Below are 10,577 nucleotides of genomic sequence, written 5' to 3'. Positions count from 1 at the left end.
AATATCACCAAAGAAGCCTTTCGTCAAGATCACGATCATTTCACGATTTAATTTTTATCATAATATTGCCAAAATTATGTGCAAAGACAACATATAAGATCACCTAATATCTGGTATCACAATGGATCCTGACATTTAGGAAAAAAATGTGTAAGATGTTTACAAGGTTCCTCTGATCTAAAACGAGAGAGGAAGTAGAAGAGGAAGAAACTGTTATTTACAGTGCTGTCGGAAGGGACTTACCCTGGCACCCTTCTCTGGGAAGCACTGACATCCTCCGCTGCAGTCTCTTCCTCCACACGGGCCGCTCTGCTTCTTCCCGCCCTGAAACACAAACACACAAACATGAGTGTTACAACATCTCCAATGCAAATATACAGCAATCAGCATAAACATTGGTAAATAAATCTGGGTGATCTATATACATTATTGTAAATGTGTAGAGCTTGTGTAAATTGTTATGGAGCAGTGGCCGCCCACCCTGCGGTTCCGGAACTAACGTTCCCATTCATTTTTCTCATAGACCAAAAAAAAAAGTATATTAGAAATTTGAAAGCTTGCTCAGGGTAGTTGTGTCAAACTAATGAACACCTTTAAAATCTGTTAAAAACTTAATTAACTGCCAAGTTATTAAAACATCTCGCAGAATCTTGCGTTTTTGGTTGCTTAAAACAACAGTGTTAAGGAGGTTATTTATCATGTAGCTGTTAAGCCTCATGATGTCTTTGAACTCCTAAAAAAAAATCAATGGGAAAAATGAATGGAACATATACTTCTGGAACCTAAGCGAGTGTTCACTGATGAGCTCCACTTGTCAGTGCGTGTCTGTCAGGATTGCTTGTGCGTAAAGAAGATTAGGTTTTGTTTTGGCTCAAATGACTCATCAGAATGTGCAGACATAATATGGGGCCATGTGTCCATAAAGTCCCATTCAGCCCCAGTCAGAACCACACCACAGGCAGGGACAGTGTGTCTTGAGATGTTTGCATACCAGCGGCACCACCGCCCTCCCCACGCCTGAATGTGAGAGAATGGCAGAAGGATCAGAGGGGTCATGACATGATCAAAGCACAGGGTTTCCCAGTTTGCGGGTCAGGGGGTGGAGACCCTGGTGGACATTCAGTACAACATAATGCAGTGATCGTGAAGCATGTGTTCATGTGGCACTAGAAATATGCAATAACTGTTCATTTGTTTTTGGCTTCTTGGGTGGTTTCTTAAAGAACCTATACAATGCAAAACTGACTCTTGTGAGCTTATATATGTTTGTTATATATGTTATGATGCTGTTACCTCACCAAAACCATGCCTGGTGTTGTGTTTTGTGTCATTCACAAATGTTTGAGTATTTCTTTCTGTCTGTCTACATCTCCAATGCTCAAAATATTCAGTTCCACTATGTGATGTCATGTTGTGGTTAACAGCTACCTTTTATCTTTTGCTCAGTAAAAACTGGCAATTCCACGGCTGAAATCATCCAAATGATTCTAGTGAAGATATATGATGTTTAAAAACAAAATGGAGAACTTCCTGTATTTTCACACGACATCACAAGGTGGAACAAGTGTTTGAGAGAACAACTCAGTTTAAATATGCAGACTTTGTGTGTTAAACGTGTGAATGAAACAAAACACACACCAAGTATGTTTGTGATGAGGAAACAACATTAAAACATAAATCAGGAGACAGTTTAGTATAGGCCCTTTAAATTGTATCATGCTTAAACACCATAGCAAGTTAAGTCAATAAGAGCATTAAACACTTCACTCTCCTGATAATACTACAATAAAGATTTTACATTTTCAGATTTCAAATGACCAAGTGAAGCTAAGCCAATATAACCTCTTCCCATCTTGTGTTTAGGTAGATAATATTAGCTGCCAACCAATATACAACAGTATATTATCAGTATAAGAAAAGAGTTTTTAGATATTTTCTGCTGTTTCTTTTGGGCTCCAGGCAGTCTCTTCTGTTTCCACCTCCACACTAAATGCTTACATAGCAGCCGCCTCAGTGCCCTCGTCTCTGGTCCAAAATGGTCACTTTATGCCCACGGCCTACAGAGTGGCAGAGAAAGACCCCAAATAATTGCCCCCAACTTGAGTTTGACGGCATATCTAACGTCTCAGCACAAAGACCACATTGAGAAAGATCACGAGCACAAAGAGCTTCTTATAGAGAGCAGACTTGGTCCTTTAATGATCCCCTATCTCCACAACAAAAAGACCCTCTTCCACTGGGCAGAGGAATGCACCGGGCAGGACTTCTTTGTTAGACAGCAGACACATCTCCTGGGTGATAATGTTCTGTTGGAAATAATGATGACCAATTCAAATGCAAAAAGCGATATCAAGCTATTCCTAACTGTGATCGTGTATTTCATATTTAGTTGTTCATTAAAAAATTGTTAATCCTCTGTAGGTCTGTCACAGTAATTACTATATTCTTTTGACATTGAATAAATGATACATGGTGCAATATTTTTGGGTCCCAATACTGATCATGTGGATTAACCGATTTTGCACTAGAGGGTAACTTTTTTGAAGTACAATCAGATGTGAACTGCAGATATTTGAATAAATAACTTCCATGACAATAATTCTTTCATTTATTGTAGCTCATATTTTTTGTCAATATTGTAGAAAACGGGTTGATTATATGACTTAAAACTTACTGTGTCAGAGAAATGTGATATAGAAATAGGCCTTCCCCTAATCCTGATCATATTTCTGCTTCCAACGCATTAAACCTAGATATGTGTAAAAATATGTATTTGCTTATGCTATGACAGAACATATAACTCACCTATTAGTATATTATTAAAAGGCTTGGCCCACACCTGGACAAACAGTCTGAGGTTCTTCTACTATCAATAAAGAAATTACACACTCCGACGCAATGCAGCACCAATCATTGTCAGTGTGTATGGCTTTAAAATAGCTAATAATTCATTCAATGAAAAACAATGGAATTATGCTGCCCCATCCTGTGTCCCCACCCAACATTACAATGCACATTCTCCCTCTGCCCTACAAACAAAAGCATCACAAACTTATGTTATTAATGTACTACTTCAATTGATACTTAAAGGTCATCTATTATACAAAATGTACCCTTGTGAGCTTTAAGCCATGTTATAATGTTGTTACCTTATCAAAAAAGAGTTGGGTTTTGTTTCATTCACCCATGTTTGAGTAACGCTTTATTATTAGTCTGTCTACATCTCCAAAGCTCAAAATGCTGTGTTCCACCTTGTGATGTCATGTCATGGTAGGTTCAGTTATTTAGTTCAGTAGAGACTGGCAATTCATGGATTAAAATCATCCAAACAATTCTAGTGAAGGTGTATGGAGTTTAAAAACACAGTGGAGCACTTCCTGTATTACCACGACATCACAAGGTGGAGCAGAGTGTTTTCTATTTGAGAGAAGAACTAAATATGCAGGTTTTGTGTTAAACATGTATGTAAATGAAACAAAACACAACTTCAGGTAGTGAGGAAAGGAATGAGCGACATCAGAAAATACCGTAACATAGGCCTTTTAAAGCATTAACACAATTTGAGGACAAAATACCTTCTTATGCTATGTATATATATATTTTTTTAAACTTTAGTCCAATTACTCTAAACTACTTCCACTGAAAAACACACTACACAAACGTACCATCAAACTGATACACAAAACAGTAGAAACTTCATAAATAGTACAAATCCAACTGAGCTACATCATCTGCCTTTAATTCATTCAAAAACATGGCAGAGAGATTTAAATATATTTTTGTTATGAGAAGTGTCAGACAACAATGTGAGATGTAGGTCAGTCTGTACAGTTTGCAGTTCTGGAGAGGATCACCTTTTATGTCCTGAGAACTTCACTCACTGGTCTGGGAAACTCTACTTTCCACAATAGGAACATTCATCTCCATAAACTTTACATTAGACCACACAAGCGTTATGATTAAGACCTATAGCAAAAACAGAAGCAATGCAGATCCTGGATTTCCTGTAAGTCTTTATTTTAAGTTTCACAATGACAAAATGAGTGACTCTTTTAATAAGGAATGTGTCTGCTAACCAACCGGTCCATACTGGTCCTTAACTGTTATTAAAATAGAAACATAAATGTCCAGTACACTTTCTCAGGTTTTGAATGTGCGTTTTCTCACTCTTTGGGCAACAATAATCTGTCCCAGTGCTGTTGTTAGTGGTAAAATTATAATGTGAATGAGGCCTTGAAAAATATGGATGAGAATTCAAAATAAACATGTAATTCAAAGCTGAACAGACACACATGTATTTCTAGAGAGTCAACATTTTCTCATTTAAAAAGTACCATTGAATTGACAAACCCCAAATTGCTCTTTCAATAAGTCTTTGATGTCAGTCCTTCCAGTCATATTACTAAGAATTAAGACTTAAAAGTGCTTATAGCATAATATATAATAAGTTGTTTTATCATATAGTCTGCACTGAAATGAAGCAATGGATCATGACATATGTAGTTCCCTTTTTTAAAACACATTCAAGTATAAAACCTTATTATTTGATATATTAAGTTTTGATGATATGATCTCACAATATGTTGGTTATTGTTACTTCCCTGTTTATTGAAGCCAGTTCTTTTTTATGTTAAATGTTAAATCCCACCCTAGTGTTCATTTTAAGGTTGAGATTTCAGAAGCGTCCGGTGGCAGAGCTGGGCTAAGCTGTACTGACCTACATTTGCTAAATTAAAGTAAATGTAAGGACATAGAGAGCTCCACAGTGAACAACACTCAGGTTCTGTTCAGGGCAGATCTCTAATCAGTGCTCCAGGAAACCTCAAGACCTTAATAATCATCACATCTATCATCTCAGCTTGGACTTCCAGTATTAATTAAATACAGTATTTATTCTCGTATTAATACCAACTCCCAATGCCATCACAAAAAAGCGACCTCTCTTTGTACAGATAATTACAGTAAGATTAAACATCTCCCACTCCAGCCTCGTGTGTGCGGGTGGCAATTCTGTGGATGTGACTGTGGTCCATGTGTCACTGTGGTTTAAGCCTTTTGATTTACTGTGTAAAGCCAAACAATCACAAGATGGAACCACTTCCTATCACATCCACTTCAGCAAATGGACAGGATCAAGCCAGGCTAAAGTGAGAGACACAGACTAAACAAATGACTCTGCATGTTCAGACAGCAGAGTTTATTTGAATCAACTTCAGAAATAAAAATATGAAACTGGAGCTTCATGGGTAGATTTATGATATTCTGCTGGTAAGACAAACCTACACTGGAAGAAACCAAAATATGTTTTCCTGGAAAATACAAACTGATATCTCTCTGTATGTTTTATACAGATTGATATCAGTCTGGTCCCCACACCTTCTTCGCGTCTCTAGCCCGGTCAAACGTGATCATGTAATCAGATTAGTTTTTTTCAGTGTCACACAGTGTGAAATGAAGAGCGCATTGGTCAGTGGTCACCTATCATTTACAAATAAAATCAAATTTATCTGACCTCATGTTAACAGTTTAATGCTTTGCTCAGCAAAAATCTGCAATGTTTTTCAGTCCTCTCTAATATTTTCTTTCTTTATTTTTCCAATATGGACCATATGTGTCCCTGATTGGCTAATCTGTGAATCACGTCCATCTGAAAACAGGGAGATTTACCCATGACCATAAAGTATAAAGTATTTAAGAAGTGTGTATTTTGGCTAAAAAACATGTATCTTAGTCTACAGATATCTCAGGCATTTAAGGCATGCATACTATGTAACTCCAGAAATACTGAAGAAATGTAAAGTACAAGATTAAAAGGTGCATTTGTCTTCCATCATAATCAAAGAATGTTTCCATTACCTGAAATATTTGTATGCTCTATTTTTTTGTACTCTGACATCAATAAATGTTCTTAACTATGATAGACCTTCTTAAAAAGGAAAAAAGTTAACATCACATGAGAACATACCAACATAAAACATAATACATAACAAAAAATTGCATTTGATTTACCATCTATTCAGTTTAAATACAGTGGTCCAAATACCTCGATCTCTAACCATAATCACATAGTTAGTCTCAGAAGAAACTAGAATTTCCAGGCCAATTGGTGCAATTATGTGAAACTAAATTTAACATTTATCTCAACGAATATACTGTCTAATTTGACTAAGGCAAGTCTGTCTATCTGCATTTAAAGACTAAATTCAAATCTGTCACGAGACAGAGCTACAGTAAATCAGTATAAAGGTCCAAAGTGGTGCTATGAGTTGCCATCATATTAACCTAATTATAGATAATATGCCTTCCTTGCCTCATACGTATATTGCAAAATGAACTCTAGACAACTCTCAAAATGAGGCCACTGTGTGCTGTCTGCATCTGTTTTTTTAAAGGGGGTATTTTATTTATATGGGGTATTAATTGCTAACACATGACCTATATAGATCACCATGTTATCTTTTACTGTTTTGAAAAGACTATATTTGTTGTGTATAGTTTTGTATATTTATGAAGAATTGCCATCATTGAGCATGGATGATGTAGCTTTGTGGGCTGAGCGTTGGTCAAATGTTAGTCAGAGTTTGAAAAGGGCCCGGGAGAGGTTGCTATATTACTCAAACATGCATGGATGACGTATAAAACCTCCCATTGCATTTTTTTTGATGAGGGAACTTTAAAATTAATACAAAATATTTTGCATAATATCTCCTCTTTGAAGAGTTTTTTTCTTTTTTTTTTCCTGAGGTGAACCAGAAAGTAACTGCTGGTGTACTGTGATATTTGTTTTTTACCATAACTGTGATGGCAAAACTCTGCTCTGGCCTCTGAATATTGTGAAACTTGATGAATAATTAGAATGCTATGAATGCGCTGAAGTTAAGAATAACTTTTGATCACTGCTAGCAAGATGTTTAAAATGAACTCGTTCTGTTTTTTCACATTTAGTAAAGTAAAAGTAAAAATCAACTAAATGCCTTCAATGCCTTATGAGGGAAACTGAAAGCACGGAAATCAGCTGCACATTTCAACATCACTACTTAACAATGGGCCATCTGTCAGTGAGTTCTCTTAACAGTATTTCCTCTGAAGGTGCTGGGGATGACGTCTGTTTGAGTTTCTTTTCAGTTTTCACACTTGAGGAAGAGCTGAAGTGGAGTGTAAAGCACCCCTCCAGTTTAAAGGATCAGATGAACTGAGAGACAGCAGCTCAAGATCAAACATGGGCTCACCATACTCCCAACATGAGTCACACTAAGGAGAAGACAAGATCAATAATACAGTTAAGATGTACAAGCTGATATAATGCAGAATCATCATGAACCAAATCCAAGGGAGTAGCATTTGTGGATTTGGCTCATTGTTAATGATCATAACATTGGCTTCTCTGTGCCGTCTTTTAATTTTGATAGAAGCTGTTTTCCATTTACTATTCTACTCTAAGCATTCTTAAAGTGTCCAATCCAGTACCACAATTCTCATACCATAGTAAATGCACACAGCTATGTAGGAAAGACATCTAGAGTCATGAAAATAAACAAATCAGAGTTATCTTGATAAAGTAAAAAGGCGCTAGAAGGTCAAATCTGAACTACATTAAAAACGATCCAGGTGAGGTATAACAAACTATAATTATTTAATGAAATGTAAGAAGTATAGATAGACTACATCTGTATGCATTTTCCCTTGAGTGAATATGTACATATATATGCTGTGTGCCAAGTTCCAGCTGCTCTTGTTCACACTAATGATATGAGCGTCAGGATAAAGAGGTGAACCAAAGACACCTGGGCAATTTCACCAGGACTGAGCTCACTGCAGCCCATTCATGAAGGGACCAGGCTGACTGATGGGTCCTGATAGACTTCCGCACTTTAATCTCACAGTCACACGAGCTGTACTCCCTCACACCAGCTGAAAAACATCTTGGGACCATTGGCTTATTGGGTTTGAAGACGCAAAACTACTAACAGATTTGTTTAAGACATTCAACAAAATAATGAGCTACACAGTATAATTTGGGGCTAATCTTCAATGGACAAAAAAACATGGATGGGCGGAATAGTGAGAAAAAAGCCACAGGCACAGAGAAAAATGGATGGGCGATATGGTGATAACATCAAATTAAGATCTCATCCCTGTGATAATCTGTTTTTTTTCTTATATCATCTTATCAAATATGCATTGTATCATTGTATCAATCAACCTTGCAGTAGAGAGTATATTCTGCTAATAAACTGGCAAACAAAAACCATGACATGGACTGGGACAAGCCAAAATAGTAGGAACAGAGGAGCACAAATACAAGATCCGTCAAACTGAGCAAGCTTGGGAAAAACAGCTGATAAGAGGCAAGTCAAAACAGCCAGCTGAGATCTCTGACGGAAGTACTACTGCCTAAAAATGTCAGGTAAATAAGTTATGTAGCATTTCAAAATGTGTCGTATTAGCAAAAACACAAAGTTTCTGAACAAAAACATCGCAAAGTTCCACCAACATCCGGCAAATCAAAGCAACACACTCTGCTGACGGCGCCATGGTTTCTGCTGATTCCCAACAGCTTAAATCCTTTTTGGTTTATATTTGCAAAAGTTCCTGAGTCCAAATGTGACCGAACAAAGATGAGACTTACTGCAAAAAAGAAACGTGGTTCAAAGCCCTATTCGCACGGGATAAGTACAACCTGGGGATATCTGGTCATTTGCAAATTACCTCCCCACCTCTGTGTTACTTGCGACGCATTGTCACAGGATAAGCAAAGTCCATAAATGACTCTATTTTACTGACATGGACTGAGATTAAAAGAGGAAAGAACACGGAAAGAAAAGAAAGAGATAGAAAAGACACGCAATTACAACAACAAACTCTTAGATGCAGATTCGTACGGGCCTGCTATTATCACCGGACATCTGTGTTTGGCGAAATATAGTAGGTAATTTGCGGCGGAATTTTTACTTACGCCACAAATTACCTACAGACATGGAGGATTCGCATGGGATTAAGATCTCAGGCATCCTCCGCAATTATTACAAATCAGCAAAGGTCCACAGGTAAATCTAATCCTGTGTGAATATAGAGAAGTTAGAACAGTAGAACAGAATGAGAAAAACATGTTTGTCTGAGTTAAAAGTCAAGATACAAGGCAAGTGCTGCTGGTCTCTGATGTTAATTAACTTCATAATTTTTGCATTTTTGTTCATCATGTGGGGTTGCAGGAAGAAGCAGAAACATGCAAAGCACTTACTATAGGAGTGGAACAGGCGGCTGAATATAAAGCTGTATTATACTGTCTGCTTCCTCCTTTTTAGTTCAATATCAGATTTTAAACCAGACCAAAAACATGGGTGTAGGAAGACCAAACATCAAACACTCTATAACACTATTTTCCTTGGCAGCCTTCTGTAACTGACGCATGTCTTGATATAACACTCAACGTCCCACAGGTCTCCATTTTGCTGATAAGGCTAATTCTGGTCCCCGCCCCTAATGGCTACTTTAGGGCTAATAACGTTTCCTGCTAACATTGCTATCGGGTCTGTGATACATATTTTAAGTGCTACAGTGAATGTTGCAGACACAAGACAAACATATTCGCGCACACATGTGAAGTCCAGGGGAAATGGGAAAGGAGTGGGTGATGAGAGACCCACAAATTCACCCCATGGATTTATGACAAAGAAAAGGAAAAAGAGGCACGGAGTATCACCATGGGAACAGCTGCGAGGAGAGAGGGTGGGTTCTCATGTGCATGTAGGGCAGCTGTGATAACCCACACGGCATTCTGGTAGATGTTTGAGGTCCAGAGATGTGCAGACGGACAAATGGAGAAGAACATGACAAATTCCACAACTGAAGATGTCAAGTCATTTTTCATTGTCAGGGAAATCTGGGACGTTCTAAATAAATGTAATTAAAGTATGTTTTAGGACATACAACTAACTTATTAAAAGATGCAAAAGAACAGATGAAAAACAACTTGATGTTTGGTACTCTGATCTTTGTAGACTATGCAGAATACAGGTAGCCTAATTTATCAGCTGGTTTCACTTCGTAGAAACCGTCTGACCTTGTAGTGTTAGAATTCGTTTGCTTGACAGTAGGCGGATACTTTTTATCATTTAACCAATCGCTGCTATTTGGTAGTCACGTATGCAATGCGCTGCTAACGGGGCTAACTGGTATATTAAGCTTTTCCCAAATCCTGTAGGAAGAAGGGCAAAAGCATCTTTCCCTTGATGAAATTAACCAAACATTCTCTTTATTCTGGTTTTAAATCCTCGATCTCGGGAATCGTTGACAACACTGAATATATGATTCTTCGCTGACTGGCTGGTGTCCGAACTCGCACTTCCGTGTTTTTGCGAACCGTCTATTGTATTTTGAGTCCTGACCTTGTCGCTGGAGAGAAATGAAGTATATACTGATACCTGATATCAGAGGTTGGACTTGGACTTGAGTTAGACTTGAGTCACTACTTTTAGGACTTGAGACTTGACTTGATAAAATGGACTAAGACTTGGGACTCAACTTGGACTTGAAGGTCAATGACTTGGGATTTGAGTTGGACTTGAGGCCTATGA

The 10,577-nt window shown here is 37.6% G+C and overlaps 1 long non-coding RNA gene across 1 annotated transcript in view; it reads right to left on the bottom strand.

Annotated features, from left to right (window-relative positions):
• Positions 1-248: 248 nt before the first annotated feature.
• LOC129411101 (uncharacterized) overlaps positions 249-10,577 on the bottom strand; it is a 19,289-nt gene continuing 8,960 nt past the window's right edge. The window contains exon 4 of the long non-coding RNA XR_008633154.1: positions 249-324. This is a non-coding gene — a long non-coding RNA (uncharacterized LOC129411101). The remainder of the gene's footprint in view (positions 325-10,577) is intronic.

Source organism: Boleophthalmus pectinirostris, unplaced genomic scaffold (assembly GCF_026225935.1).
Source record: "Boleophthalmus pectinirostris isolate CB_2022bp ecotype Guang Dong unplaced genomic scaffold, ASM2622593v1 HiC_scaffold_1, whole genome shotgun sequence".
NCBI classification, from domain to species: Eukaryota; Metazoa; Chordata; class Actinopteri; order Gobiiformes; family Gobiidae; genus Boleophthalmus; species Boleophthalmus pectinirostris.
Note: the sequence above shows the minus strand (reverse complement) of the source record. Positions and strands in the feature narration are given on the sequence as shown.